The sequence below is a fragment of the Bactrocera oleae genome, unplaced genomic scaffold (assembly GCF_042242935.1).
Source record: "Bactrocera oleae isolate idBacOlea1 unplaced genomic scaffold, idBacOlea1 ctg00000009.1, whole genome shotgun sequence".
Classification (NCBI taxonomy): Eukaryota; Metazoa; Arthropoda; class Insecta; order Diptera; family Tephritidae; genus Bactrocera; species Bactrocera oleae.
In genome coordinates, this window is record NW_027212752.1 from 1,372,501 (window position 1) to 1,386,783 (window position 14,283).

At 43.6% G+C, this 14,283-nt stretch overlaps 2 non-coding genes across 2 annotated transcripts in view; both read left to right on the top strand.

Moving 5' to 3' along the window:
- LOC138858384 (small subunit ribosomal RNA) overlaps positions 1 to 1,410 on the top strand; it is a 1,990-nt gene extending 580 nt beyond the window's left edge. Inside the window, exon 1 of the ribosomal RNA XR_011397518.1 lies at positions 1 to 1,410. This exon is cut by the window's left edge and continues 580 nt beyond it. This is a non-coding gene — a ribosomal RNA (small subunit ribosomal RNA).
- Positions 1,411 to 2,037: 627 nt separating this feature from the next.
- LOC138858506 (5.8S ribosomal RNA) lies at positions 2,038 to 2,216 on the top strand. The gene has a single exon (XR_011397605.1). It is a non-coding gene; the product is annotated as a 5.8S ribosomal RNA (ribosomal RNA).
- Positions 2,217 to 14,283: the final 12,067 nt, after the last annotated feature.

Genomic DNA, 14,283 nt, shown 5'->3' on the forward strand with positions numbered 1-14,283 from the left:
CGCGGTAATTCCAGCTCCAATAGCGTATATTAAAGTTGTTGCGGTTAAAACGTTCGTAGTTGAATTTGTGCTTCATACGGGTAGTACAACTATAATTGTGGTATGTACATTACCTTATGTATGTAAGCGTATTACCGGTGGAGTTCTTATATATAATTAATACAATGTATTTTTTATATATTCCTCCTATTTAAACCTGCTTCAGTGCTCTTCATCGAGTGTTGTTGTGGGCCGGTACAATTACTTTGAACAAATTAGAGTGCTTAAAGCAGGCTCCAAATGCCTGAATATTTTGTGCATGGAATAATGAAATAAGACCTCTGTTCTACTTTCATTGGTTTTTAGATCAAGAGGTAATGATTAATAGAAGCAGTTTGGGGGCATTAGTATTACGACGCGAGAGGTGAAATTCTTGGACCGTCGTAAAACTAACTTAAGCGAAAGCATTTGCCAAAGATGTTTTCATTAATCAAGAACGAAAGTTAGAGGTTCGAAGGCGATCAGATACCGCCCTAGTTCTAACCATAAACGATGCCAGCTAGCAATTGGGTGTAGCTACTACTATGGCTCTCTCAGTCGCTTCCCGGGAAACCAAAGCTTTTGGGCTCCGGGGGAAGTATGGTTGCAAAGCTGAAACTTAAAGGAATTGACGGAAGGGCACCACCAGGAGTGGAGCCTGCGGCTTAATTTGACTCAACACGGGAAAACTTACCAGGTCCGAACATAAGCGTGTAAGATAGATTGATAGCTCTTTCTCGAATCTATGGGTGGTGGTGCATGGCCGTTCTTAGTTCGTGGAGTGATTTGTCTGGTTAATTCCGATAACGAACGAGACTCAAATATATTAAATAGATGCTTTCAGGATTATGGTGTTGAAGCTTATATAGCCTTCATTCATGCGTTCATCTTGAATGTACAAGTGTTTGAATGTGTTTATATAAGTGGAGTCGTACCTGTTGGTTTGTCCCATTATAAGGACACTAGCTTCTTAAATGGACAAATTGCGTCTAGCAGTAACGAGATTGAGCAATAACAGGTCTGTGATGCCCTTAGATGTCCTGGGCTGCACGCGCGCTACAATGAAAGTATCAACGTGTATTTCCTAGACCGAGAGGTCCGGGTAAACCGCTGAACCACTTTCATGCTTGGGATTGTGAACTGAAACTGTTCACATGAACTTGGAATTCCCAGTAAGTGTGAGTCATTAACTCGCATTGATTACGTCCCTGCCCTTTGTACACACCGCCCGTCGCTACTACCGATTGAATTATTTAGTGAGGTCTCCGGACGTGATCACTGTGACGCCTTGTGTTTCACGGTTGTTTCGCAAAAGTTGACCGAACTTGATTATTTAGAGGAAGTAAAAGTCGTAACAAGGTTTCCGTAGGTGAACCTGCGGAAGGATCATTATTGTGTTCCTATCCGAAAAGAAAAAAAAAATAATTATATAAAAACAAAATAAAAAAAAAGAATAAAAAAGAAAAAAAAGTTTTCTTTTTGTTCTTTTCATTCAAAATGTTTTGAATTATACAATGTTTTGAATGTTTTTCTGTTTTTTTTTTTTTTTTTTTAACTCCTTGTAATGCATTATGACAATATATATTATATTGTGAACTTCGCATACATTGTATTTGAACGCAATAAAATAACCTTTAAACATATAGCTGTACTTATTATTTATATAGAAAATAATATTTAATTGTGATATTTATATAAAATATTATAAATGATAAGTTAACTTGTTCACATTAACGTGTGTAATACCTTTTTTTTATGGTATTTTCTATTTGTGATTAAAAACATGTTGAAAAATTAAAAAAAAGAAAACGCACAAATAGAGAAGAAAATAATATATAAAAGGTATTACTGTTTTTGTTGACCTAAGACATGCGCAGCTGCAAATGTTTGGGTTTAAAATTACAATTTCTTGAAAGATGTTTTAAACTTTTGTATTAAAAATTTATTATTGATTAATTATTAATACTTTCAATAAATTAAAATTCTTTGACTTTGAATTAAAAAATACAAAAAAATTATCACTCTAAGCGGTGGATCACTCGGCTCATGGGTCGATGAAGAACGCAGCAAACTGTGCGTCATCGTGTGAACTGCAGGACACATGAACATCGACATTTTGAACGCATATTGCGGTCCATGCTGTTATGTACTTTAATTAATTTTAAAGTGCTGCTTGGACTACATATGGTTGAGGGTTGTAAGACTATGCTAAATTAGTTGCTTATTCTTTTAGTCAATTAATAGAATTTAAGCATATGGCATATTATTGGATTGTATTTTTCAATCCATAATATTAATAGCATAAAAAGAAATATAGAAAATATATTTTTGAATACCTCATATTTGAACGAAAATTTATGATAAATGAGAATCTTAGTATTCCCATAAAAGAAAAAATTTTCAACATTATTTAAATTATATTAAATAATACATAAGAGGAATGTCTAGCATAAAATAAATTTGTATTCTAGAATTAATTCACTCTATTGTATTGAGAAAAATTTATAATAAAAAAAAATATATGATATGTGGAGGAATAATGTTGTTAATTTTATTAATTATTATATTATGAATTTTAAAAAGGGATGAAAAGATTGAATAATATTTGAGTAATCAAGATATAAAAATATATTTCTTTAAAATAGCAAATAGCAAAAAAATTAAATAAAAATAAACAAATCAATCTAAAATATATTTTATACAACCTCAACTCATATGGGACTACCCCCTGAATTTAAGCATATTAATGAGGGGAGGAAAAGAAACTAACAAGGATTTTCTTAGTAGCGGCGAGCGAAAAGAAAATAGTTCAGCACTAAGTCACTTTGTCCATATGGCAAATGTGAGATGCAGTGTATGGAATATCTTAATATCTAGTATGAGAAATTAACGATTTAAGTCCTTCTTAAATGAGGCCATTTACCCATAGAGGGTGCCAGGCCCGTATAACGTTAATGATTACTAGAAAGATATTTCCAAAGAGTCGTGTTGCTTGATAGTGCAGCACTAAGTGGGTAATAAACTCCATCTAAAACTAAATATAACCATGAGACCGATAGTAAACAAGTACCGTGAGGGAAAGTTGAAAAGAACTCTGAATAGAGAGTTAAATAGTACGTGAAACTGCTTAGAGGTTAAGCCCGATGAACCTGAATATCCATTATGAAAAATTCATCATTATAACTGTAGTATTTAATTTTAAATATTATAGTAATAGTGTGCATTTTTTTCATATAAGGACATTGTAATCTATTAACATAATAAAATATTTATCAAAAGATCATTGGTTTTTAAGTTTATTCAAATTAATTTGCTTTTAGCTTATTAACATAGAATAATTACTGATGATTTGATAAAGTGTTGATAGATTTTATTATATATAATGCTAAAATTCTTTTGAATTTTACAATAACATTATTATCATTGATTTTAATATTAATTGTATGAATTTATATGATTAACAATGCGAAAGATTCAGGATACCTTCGGGACCCGTCTTGAAACACGGACCAAGGAGTCTAACATATGTGCAAGTCATTGGGTTATATTAAACCTAATGGCGAAATTAACTTAACTGTATTAATAATGGGATTAATTTTTAATGTATTACATTATTAATTCAATCCCGGGGCGTTCCATATAGTTATGTATAATGATAATTTATTATTATTTATACCTCTAACTGGAGCGTACCTTGAGCATATATGCTGTGACCCGAAAGATGGTGAACTATACTTGATCAGGTTGAAGTCAGGGGAAACCCTGATGGAAGACCGAAACAGTTCTGACGTGCAAATCGATTGTCAGAATTGAGTATAGGGGCGAAAGACCAATCGAACCATCTAGTAGCTGGTTCCCTCCGAAGTTTCCCTCAGGATAGCTGGTGCATTTAAAAATTATGTAAAATAATCTTATCTGGTAAAGCGAATGATTAGAGGCCTTAGGGTCGAAACGACCTTAACCTATTCTCAAACTTTAAATGGGTAAGAACCTCACCTTTCTTGATATGAAGGTTGAGGTTATGATATAATGTGCCCAGTGGGCCACTTTTGGTAAGCAGAACTGGCGCTGTGGGATGAACCAAACGTAATGTTACGGTGCCTAAATTAACAACTCATGAAGATACCATGAAAGGCGTTGGTTGCTTAAAACAGCAGGACGGTGGACATGGAAGTCGTAATCCGCTAAGGAGTGTGTAACAACTCACCTGCCGAAGCAACTAGCCCTTAAAATGGATGGCGCTTAAGTTGTATACCTATACATTACCGCTAAAGTACATGATTTATAATACAATTTCGGTTGGATTATAAATTTTGAAACTTTAGTGAGTAGGAGGGTACAATGGTGTGCTTAGAAGTGTTTGGCGTAAGCCTGCATGGAGCCGCTATTGGTACAGATCTTGGTGGTAGTAGCAAATAATCGAATGAGACCTTGGAGGACTGAAGTGGAGAAGAGTTTCACGTGCCTGGTTAGCGACTGTTTGATCTTTCCGGAACAGGGGCTTCTGCGCCAGTGTTTTTTACCGGCGGATCAGCCTGCCTGGTAGGGGATCTAGGTTGAAGATGCCTCCCCCACGGAAGAGGAAGGTTAAGTCCCTTGCTGAGAGCGATGGGTCTGTGCCTGCAAAAATGGTTGTAGGGGCGTCATCCGGTGAGGATAGTGTAGTGTCATCTACTGATGGGTCACCGGTGCGCAGAAAGGTGAGGTTGAGGTCACCACCTTTGGCGAAATCGGGGGGCTTTGTGCGCTTCACTGACTCCAGTGAAAGCAGTAGTTCGTGTGAGACAGGAGATACTGCTGACACAGTTAAGAAGGGGGGTGACGCTAAGATGAGTGTCGATAAAGGTGGTGAGGTTAAGGCTGGAAAAGGTGTTGGGCGTGTTAATGAGGGTGGAAAGAAAATAGGTGTTAGTTCCAACATGGTGAATAAGAAGGATAGTAAGGGTGGCAACCGTGAATTAGCCAAGGGCGCTGTTGCTGGTTGTGGTAGTGCGGTAAGCCATGTTGGTGCTGTTAAGAGGATTACTGGGGAGCTAAGCGGGTTGGTCTTTGGAGACAAAAAGTTTGAGATGGAAACCGTGAAGGGGCTGATGGAGCTTGCTTCTAAATACGAAGCACTCCTAATGACGGTTATTACCGAGAATGCCCATCTTCGCGGGCAAGTTGATGCCCTTAGAGGAAGCTGTGGGGGACACTCCTCGCCACTGAGCAGGTCAATGCCGGCTCCATCGGCACCGATGCCTCCGCCCCCAGCACCTGTACTGGAGGCGATTGCACCGGTGGCGCCGAAGCCTGTTGAAACCTGGTCTGTTGTGGTCAGGAGCAAGGGGCCTGCAACTTCCTCTAAGGAAGTAATTAGAAAGGTAGTTAAGGAGGTGGGTCCTTCACTCGGTGTGAGGATCCATGAGGTGAAGCCTATCAAGGGTGGTGGAGCGGTGATCCGCACACCTTCTGTTTCTGAGAGGGAAAAAGTGGCGACTAACGCAAAGTTTGGGGAGGTGGGGTTAGACGTGAGTGTCAACCGGAAGTTGGGTCCTCGGGTTGTGGTTCAGGGGGTTTACACGGAGATCCCCCATGAGGAATTCATGGAAGAACTTCTCCGGTTGAACCTTCCAGGATTTAGCTCGGCGTCCCAGAAGTCGGAAGTAAGGATGGTCAGTCGTCCCTGGAAGGTGGCTCCTGATGGTAGCACTAATGTTGTTCTTGAGGGTACGGACAAAATGATGTCCGCCCTCTTGGAGGCAGGTAGGTGCTTCATCAAGTGGTTCTCCTTCCGGGTGCGACCGGATAACCCCATTGCTGGCTGCTTCCGGTGTATGGGTTTTGGTCATAGGGTCGCTGAGTGTAGGGCCAAATCAGATGTCTGCCGGAGGTGCGGTCAGGAAGGCCACAGAGCTGCCAGTTGCGTCAATGCAATCCATTGCCGTAACTGTGCATTCAAGGGTAGGCCAGCTGGGCATTTTATGATGTCGGCTGTCTGCCCGATATATTGTGGGATTGTTGAGCGCGCCCTCGCCAGACACTGATGGGGGGGATTATTCAGTTAAACTGTCAGGGGTCGTATGCCGTAATGTGCGAGTTGAGGGGGTATATGACTGAGGGGGGGTGCGGCATTGCCTTACTCCAGGAGCCCTACGCCACCAATGGTGTGGTTCGAGGTTTTCCGGGTGGTTTCAGGGTCTTTTTGGACGTTAGGGCTAATGCTGCAATTGTTGTGAGTGATCCCAACTATGATTGTGTAGTTGTGGATTCCTCACAACTGGGTGTATGTGTTTCTGTAGAGGGGGGGTTTGGTAGAATACTTGTTGCTAGTATCTATTGTAAATTTGGTGAGCCCTTAGAGCCTTATCTGAGTTATATGGATAAGGTACTACTACGTGCGAGTGGTAGTCCTCTTATACTTGGCTTGGACGCGAATGCTACGTCTTCGATGTGGTTTAGTAAGGTATCCCGGCATTCGTCTGGATATCAAAGCCACAGTCGTGGAGTGGTATTAAGTGAATGGGTGGTGGGTAAAAACCTTCACATTCTAAACGAGCCGAGCGAGTGGTATACTTTTGATGGGCCTAGGGGTGTCAGTGACATTGACGTGACTTTGATGAACGAGGCAGCAAATAGAGTGTTTCGTGTTGGGTGGGAAATTAAGGGAGGGTGGGGATTGAGTGATCATAATTTGATTCAAATTATGGTTTCTTCTCAGTCCCCCCCTTTACAGTTCGTAAGTCCGTTGCGGCGATGGCGTACCTCTGGTATTGACTTGAACCAATATGGACGGTGTGTTAGGGAAGCGGTATTGGAAATACCGCTTAGTGAGTTTGAGGGCTTGGGGGTTGATGAGCAGATTGCTCGTCTTTATGAGATATTGTGGGTTGTTAATGATAGGGAACTTAAGAAGTGTGAAAGTTTTAAGCTTAGGAAAATAAAATGGTGGACGCGTGAGTTAACCTTGAAGAGGAGGACTGTCAGGCGATTGAGGCGAAAGTTTCAACGCGCTCGACGGTCCAATTCAGACAGGTTAGCTCAGGTTAGGTATGATTTTTGTTGTGAAATTAGGGAATATAAAGATATGTTAGTTAGGGTTAAAGAATATGAATGGAGAAATTTTGTTAGTGAAAATAGGGATGACCCCTGGGGTCAGATCTATAAGATCTGCAGGGGTCGTAAGAGAGATGATATCACCTCTCTTTGCGTAGGTGACACTGTGTTATCTACGTGGAGAGAGTGTGCGGGGGTTCTATTAGGTGCGTTCTTTCCCAGGGCGGAGGTTCAGGTACCCCAAGCACAGGAGGTACCTGTCCCTCCATTAGATGATGGGGAGTTGGGGTATGCCTTTGGCCTGGTCAGGTCTAAACGGTCCCCAGGTTTTGATGGTTTGAACGGAGAGATGTGTAAAAGCTTGTGGAAGTTCATTCCGGAATACTTGGAGGCCATTTATGATAAGTGCGTGTGGGAGGGTTATTTTCCACGCGAGTGGAAAATTGCTAGGGTTGTACCTCTCCTGAAGTCTCCTGATAAGATCAGGAGTGATCCTCGCTCTTATCGGGGCATCAGTCTTCTTCCAGTACTTGGAAAAGTATTGGAAAGAGTTATGGTGGAACGGCTTCAGGAGCTAACGCGGGGTATATGGTCGGATAGGCAGTATGGGTTCAGGGAAGGACGCAGTACAGAAGATGCTTGGTTTTATGTTCAGAGTGTTGTTAAGGAGAATGTCAACAAATATGTCCTTGGCATATTTGTTGACTTCAAGGGAGCGTTTGATTATTTAAGGTGGGATAGAGTTTTGCAGCGGCTGGAGGAGCTTGGCTGTCCGGAAATTACTCTTTGGCGGAGTTACTTTTCGGAGAGAAAAGCTTCTCTAGTAAGTATGAATGGAAGTGTTGAAATTGGAGTGGTTCGTGGCTGCCCGCAGGGATCCATCTGCGGTCCATATATTTGGAACCTTATGATGGACTCTCTGCTTGGACAGCTCGAGCCCCTCTGTAAATGTTGTGCGTATGCGGACGACCTTCTTCTTCTCGTTGAGGGTCGATCGCGGTCTGAGTTAGAATGGTCGGGGGGACAATTTTTAGAAATTGTAAATAGCTGGGGTTTAGATGTGGGGGTTGACATATCGGTGGACAAAACGGTTACAATGCTGCTTAAGGGCAGATTGTCGCCGGTTCGTCCACCGATTGTCAAGGTGAATGGGGTCAACATCAGGTATGTGAAGGAAGTTAAATACCTGGGGTTGACTATAGGAGAAAGAATGTGTTTCACCCCACATTTGGTGCGTGTGGGTGAGCGGCTGCAGGCAATTGTTGGCAAAGTGCGACGCATTTTGAGGAGTGATTGGGGCCTTGGACGCCGTGCTGTTCGCACCATATATCGTGGCTTGTTTGTGGCTTGTGCCACTTATGGGGCTGCTGTATGGTGGGAATCAGCGATGACGGTCTATGGTCGCCGAAAACTCCTCTCGGTGCAACGTTGCATGATGCTTGCATGTTTGCCTGTTTGTCGTACTGTTTCGACGGATGCAATGCAAGTGTTGTTGGGTGCACCCCCTCTTGATCTGATTGTTATACAGCGTGCTGTTACATTCAGATTAAGAAGGGGCTTGAGTGTTTCTATGCTGCGGACAGATTGGACAGATGGTATTGATGTTGAGAGGGTGGGTTATCTAGAGAGCAAGAGGCTCCTGGATTTAAAGGTTAGGCGTAGGTGGCAGGACCGTTGGGAAAATAGCCCTAAGGGTCGGGTGACATATGAATACATCCGGGATGTAACGTTTGTTGAGGGTAACCCAGACTTCAGATTTTGTTTGAGTCTGGGATTTTTGTTAACGGGGCATGGGCCTCTGAATGCATTTTTGTATCGGAGGCACCTTTCTGATAGTTCGGGGTGTTTGTGTGGGGCACGTATGGAGGATTGGGTGCATGTTATTGCAGAATGCCCGATGTATTCAGACATTAGGAATATTGGGGATGTGGGGATTAGTTGGACAGACGGACGTTTATGTGTAGGTAATGTAGTTTCTAGCAATGAGTATACTGAACAGTTAGGAATGTTTGCGCGTGAGTTATTTAAGCGGCGAAGGCGTTTAACTGAAGGTTAGGGTTAGCTTTTAGTGTGTAAGATGAGTGATTGTGTGGAGTGAATGGGGTCTAGCCCCTGGTTACCAGTCCAGAGCAGTATGGATGCTCAACTGGTAGTAGTTTCGGCTACGAGGTCTGACCGGAGACTTAATTCTGGTACCACGTGGAGCAAGGGCCCTTGGAGTTCGCTCCAACCTGCTCGTGCGGACTGGCCCTTCGGGGAGTATCGTGGTGGTTGTGGTTTATACCCAAATGCGGGAAGAGCTGACGTTTTGTCAGTTCAATGTGGAGTTGCATTGCAACCGGGTGCCGGACCCAAAGTACGGCAGAGGTTTTAGATAGGCCTCGAACCTTACCAAGGTGTGTAGTGTGTCCATCCCACACTACCAATCGGTACTGAAAAATGCCTAGCATTTTCGGGGCGCTGATCAACGCATTGTATTGATACGCTGTGCTTTTGAGCGCCGTGAGATAAGGCCGTCGACGGCAGGTACTCACGTTAAACACACCGGACGTTGTCCCTATCTACTTTCCCCTGCGGGTTTGGGGAAAGAATATGCCCGCGGCAAGGCATGCCTGTCGTAAAAGGCGACTAAAAGCCAATATGCACTATGACTGTTATTATATTCTTTGCCCAGTAATATCAGCATAGTATATGGAGTGATAGTGCTATAATACTCAGCTTGAACTGATATTAGAAACACTTTAAATGAAAAAGCGAATAAAAAGACATTTGAAGTTCAAGCGACAAATGTCACCAGTCATTTGAGTAATGGGTTGCTCAACTGGCAGTAGTTTAGGCTACGCAGTCTGACCGGAGACTTTCCGGTACCACGGGGAGCAGAAAGCCCTTGGACTTCTGTTCAATCTGCTCATTGGGTTCGGCCCTTTGGGGAGTATCGTGGTGGCTGTGGTTTAAACCTAAATGCTGGAAGAACTGAATTTTCAGTTCGAAAAAAGAAGTTACACAAGTAACTGGGTGCCGTACCCGAAAACGGAAGAGGTTTTAGGTCGGCCTCGAATCATACCAAGATGGTAGTGTGGACCCAGACACACTGCCACTGGTATCCAAATAAATACTTGCATAAGCTCGTTTTGTTTGGGGCGCTGATCAACGCATTGTATTGATCCGTTGTGTTTTGAACACCGTGAGGTAAGGCCGTCGCCGGCAGGTACTCACGTAAATCTACAACGAAAGTTGTCCCTATCTACTCATTCATTCGTAGGCATTCATAGCGAGCAGACGTGCTAGCGCATAATTTGAATTTTTAATTCGGTCGTGTGAGTATTTGTGAATTTTTCAGTGTAGAGTCGGTGTAGTAAGAGTGTATACGTGCATATGTGTTGGTAGTGTGAAGTGGTTTTTCAAAAACTCACACAAAATTGCCGTAGTGGGCTTTGCCATATATATATGTAAGTATATATATATGAATTTACGAGTTTTTGTTTGAGAAATTGTGAATTTATCGAGTAGCTTTTAAATAAAACAAGTGTTTTTCGTGTTTGTTTGCTTGTGTGTACAAGCACTTTGGGCTTTGTGCCTTTTAACTTGTCTTAGTAGGCTTTGGTACTTCGATACATATTTGCTACGCCTACTGGTGTAGTAGTGTATTGAAGAGTAGTTTTTTGGTGCTCAGGTACTTTATATACTAGAGCCTTTTTGTATATTGTAGTAGGCTTTGTATATGATTACAACGCCTACTTGAGTAAAAATTTTATTTTTAGCTTGCAGGTAGATTTGCGCACAGTGGTTTTTTTTGGGGAATTTTTTCAAAATTACTCAGTTGGCTTTGAATACGAATACAACGCCTACTTGAGTGAAAATTTTATTTTAGATTGCAAGTAGATTTGTGTACAGTGGTTTTTTGAGAAATTTTTGTAAATTTTGTAGTTGGCGCTTACAACGCCTGCGTTTGTGCAAGTGGGTGTGTTAGGGTGTGGGATAGTTGTAAAAACTTTTTTTTTTTTTTTGTAGATTAGGGTACAGCAGGTTTTGTTGGGGAATTTTTTCAAAATTACTCAGTTGGCTTTGAATACGAATACAACGCCTACTTGAGTGAAAATTTTATTTTAGCTTGCAAGTAGATTTGTGTACAGTGGTTTTTTGAGAAATTTTTGTAAATTTTGTAGTTGGCGCTTACAACGCCTGCGTTTGTGCAAGTGGGTGTGGGATAGTTGTAAAAACTTTTTTTTTTTTTTTTTTTTGTTTTTTTTGCTGGATTAGATTTGTAGATTAGGGTACAGCAGGTTTTGTAGGTGGGCCCGTCCGTAGTCTCAGTGACTGTGCCGTGGTGGTGTTTTTGGCTTGGGTGGCCTATTCAGGAGTGCTGTGTTGAGTGTCTGGTTTTCAGTTGCTGCTGTTTTCTAGGGGATTTCGCCAGTTTTGCTTCTAGGGTGTTAGTGGTTGTCCTAGTATTGGAGGCGCTGACTCCAGGGTGAATTAAGGTCATAGTGGTTGACTTTTAGCCCACGGTGCGATTGATACAACGTCACATCGGTCGATTCGCAACCGTTACGGGGACCTTGTTCTGTCCGGCGGTTAATTGAGTGACCTCTTCCACGCCTTTGGCTGGAGGTGTGAGTTGTGTCCCTGCGATAACGCGATAATCGACTGTTTGGGTGTTAACTGCTATTGAGCGGGTTTACGCGCGAGTTAGCTTCTTCAGTGCGTTCAATCGCACGTGCCTGGTGAGCGACTGTTTGATCTTTCCGGAACAGGGGCTTCTGCGCCAGTGTTTTTTACCGGCGGATCAGCCTGCCTGGTAGGGGATCTAGGTTGAAGATGCCTCCCCCACGGAGGAGGAAGGTTAAGTCCCTTGCTGAGAGCGATGGGTCTGTGCCTGCAAAAATGGTTGTAGGGGCGTCGTCCGGTGAGGATAGTGCAGTGTCATCTACTGATGGGTCACCGGTGCGCAGAAAGGTGAGGTTGAGGTCACCACCTTTGGCGAAATCGGGGGGCTTTGTGCGCTTCACTGACTCCAGTGAAAGCAGTAGTTCGTGTGAGACAGGGGATACTGCTGACACAGTTAAGAAGGGGGGTGACGCAAAGATGAGTGTCGATAAAGGTGGTGAGGTTAAGGCTGGAAAAGGTGTTGGGCGTGTTAATGAGGGTGGAAAGAAAATAGGTGTTAGTTCCAACATGGTGAATAAGAAGGATAGTAAGGGTGGCAACCGTGAATTAGCCAAGGGCGCTGTTGCTGGTGGTGGTAGTGCGGTAAGCCATGTTGGTGCTGTTAAGAGGATTACTGGGGAGCTAAGCGGGTTGGTCTTTGGAGACAAAAAGTTTGAGATGGAAACCGTGAAGGGGCTGATGGAGCTTGCTTCTAAATACGAAGCACTCCTAATGACGGTTATTACCGAGAATGCCCATCTTCGCGGGCAAGTTGATGCCCTTAGAGGAGGCTGTGGGGGACACTCCTCGCCACCGAGCAGGTCAATGCCGGCTCCATCGGCACCGATGCCTCCGCCCCCAGCACCTGTACTGGAGGCGATTGCACCGGTGGCGCCGAAGCCTGTTGAAACCTGGTCTGTTGTGGTCAGGAGCAAGGGGCCTGCAACTTCCTCTAAGGAAGTAATTAGAAAGGTAGTTAAGGAGGTGGGTCCTTCACTCGGTGTGAGGATCCATGAGGTGAAGCCTATCAAGGGTGGTGGAGCGGTGATCCGCACACCTTCTGTTTCTGAGAGGGAAAAAGTGGCGACTAACGCAAAGTTTGGGGAGGTGGGGTTAGACGTGAGTGTCAACCGGAAGTTGGGTCCTCGGGTTGTGGTTCAGGGGGTTTACACGGAGATCCCCCATGAGGAATTCATGGAAGAACTTCTCCGGCTGAACCTTCCAGAATTTAGCTCGGCGTCCCAGAAGTCGGAAGTAAGGATGGTCAGTCGTCCCTGGAAGGTGGCTCCTGATGGTAGCACTAATGTTGTTCTTGAGGGTACGGACAAAATGATGTCCGCACTCTTGGAGGCAGGTAGGTGCTACATCAAGTGGTTCTCCTTCCGGGTGCGACCGGATAACCCCATTGCTGGCTGCTTCCGGTGTATGGGTTTTGGTCATAGGGTCGCTGAGTGTAGGGCCAAATCAGATGTCTGCCGGAGGTGCGGTCAGGAAGGCCACAGAGCTGCCAGTTGCGTCAATGCAATCCATTGCCGTAACTGTGCATTCAAGGGTAGGCCAGCTGGGCATTTTATGATGTCGGCTGTCTGCCCGATATATTGTGGGATTGTTGAGCGCGCCCTCGCCAGACACTGATGGGGGGGATTATTCAGTTAAACTGTCAGGGGTCGTATGCCGTAATGTGCGAGTTGGGGGGGTATATGACTGAGGGGGGGTGCGGCATTGCCTTACTCCAGGAGCCCTACGCCACCAATGGTGTGGTTCGAGGTTTTCCGGGTGGTTTCAGGGTCTTTTTGGACGTTAGGGCTAATGCTGCAATTGTTGTGACTGATCCCAACTATGATTGTGTAGTTGTGGATTCCTCACAACTGGGTGTATGTGTTTCTGTAGAGGGGGGGTTTGGTAGAATACTTGTTGCTAGTATCTATTGTAAATTTGGTGAGCCCTTAGAGCCTTATCTGAGTTATATGGATAAGGTACTACTACTTGCGAGTGGTAGTCCTCTTATACTTGGCTTGGACGCGAATGCTACGTCTTCGATGTGGTTTAGTAAGGTATCCTGGCATTCGTCTGGATATCAAAGCCACAGTCGTGGAGTGGTATTAAGTGAATGGGTGGTGGGTAAAAACCTTCACATTCTAAACGAGCCGAGCGAGTGGTATACTTTTGATGGGCCTAGGGGTGTCAGTGACATTGACGTGACTTTGATGAACGAGGCAGCAAATAGAGTGTTTCGTGTTGGGTGGGAAATTAAGGGAGGGTGGGGTTTGAGTGATCATAATTTGATTCAAATTATGGTTTCTTCTCAGTCCCCCCCTTTACAGTTCGTAAGTCCGTTGCGGCGATGGCGTACCTCTGGTATTGACTTGAACCAATATGGACGGTGTGTTAGGGAAGAGGTATTGGAAATACCGCTTAGTGAGTTTGAGGGCTTGGGGGTTGATGAGCAGATTGCTCGTCTTTATGAGATATTGTGGGTTGTTAATGATAGGGAACTTAAGAAGTGTGAAAGTTTTAAGCTTAGGAAAATAAAATGGTGGACGCGTGAGTTAACCTTGAAGAGGAGGACTGTCAGGCGATTGA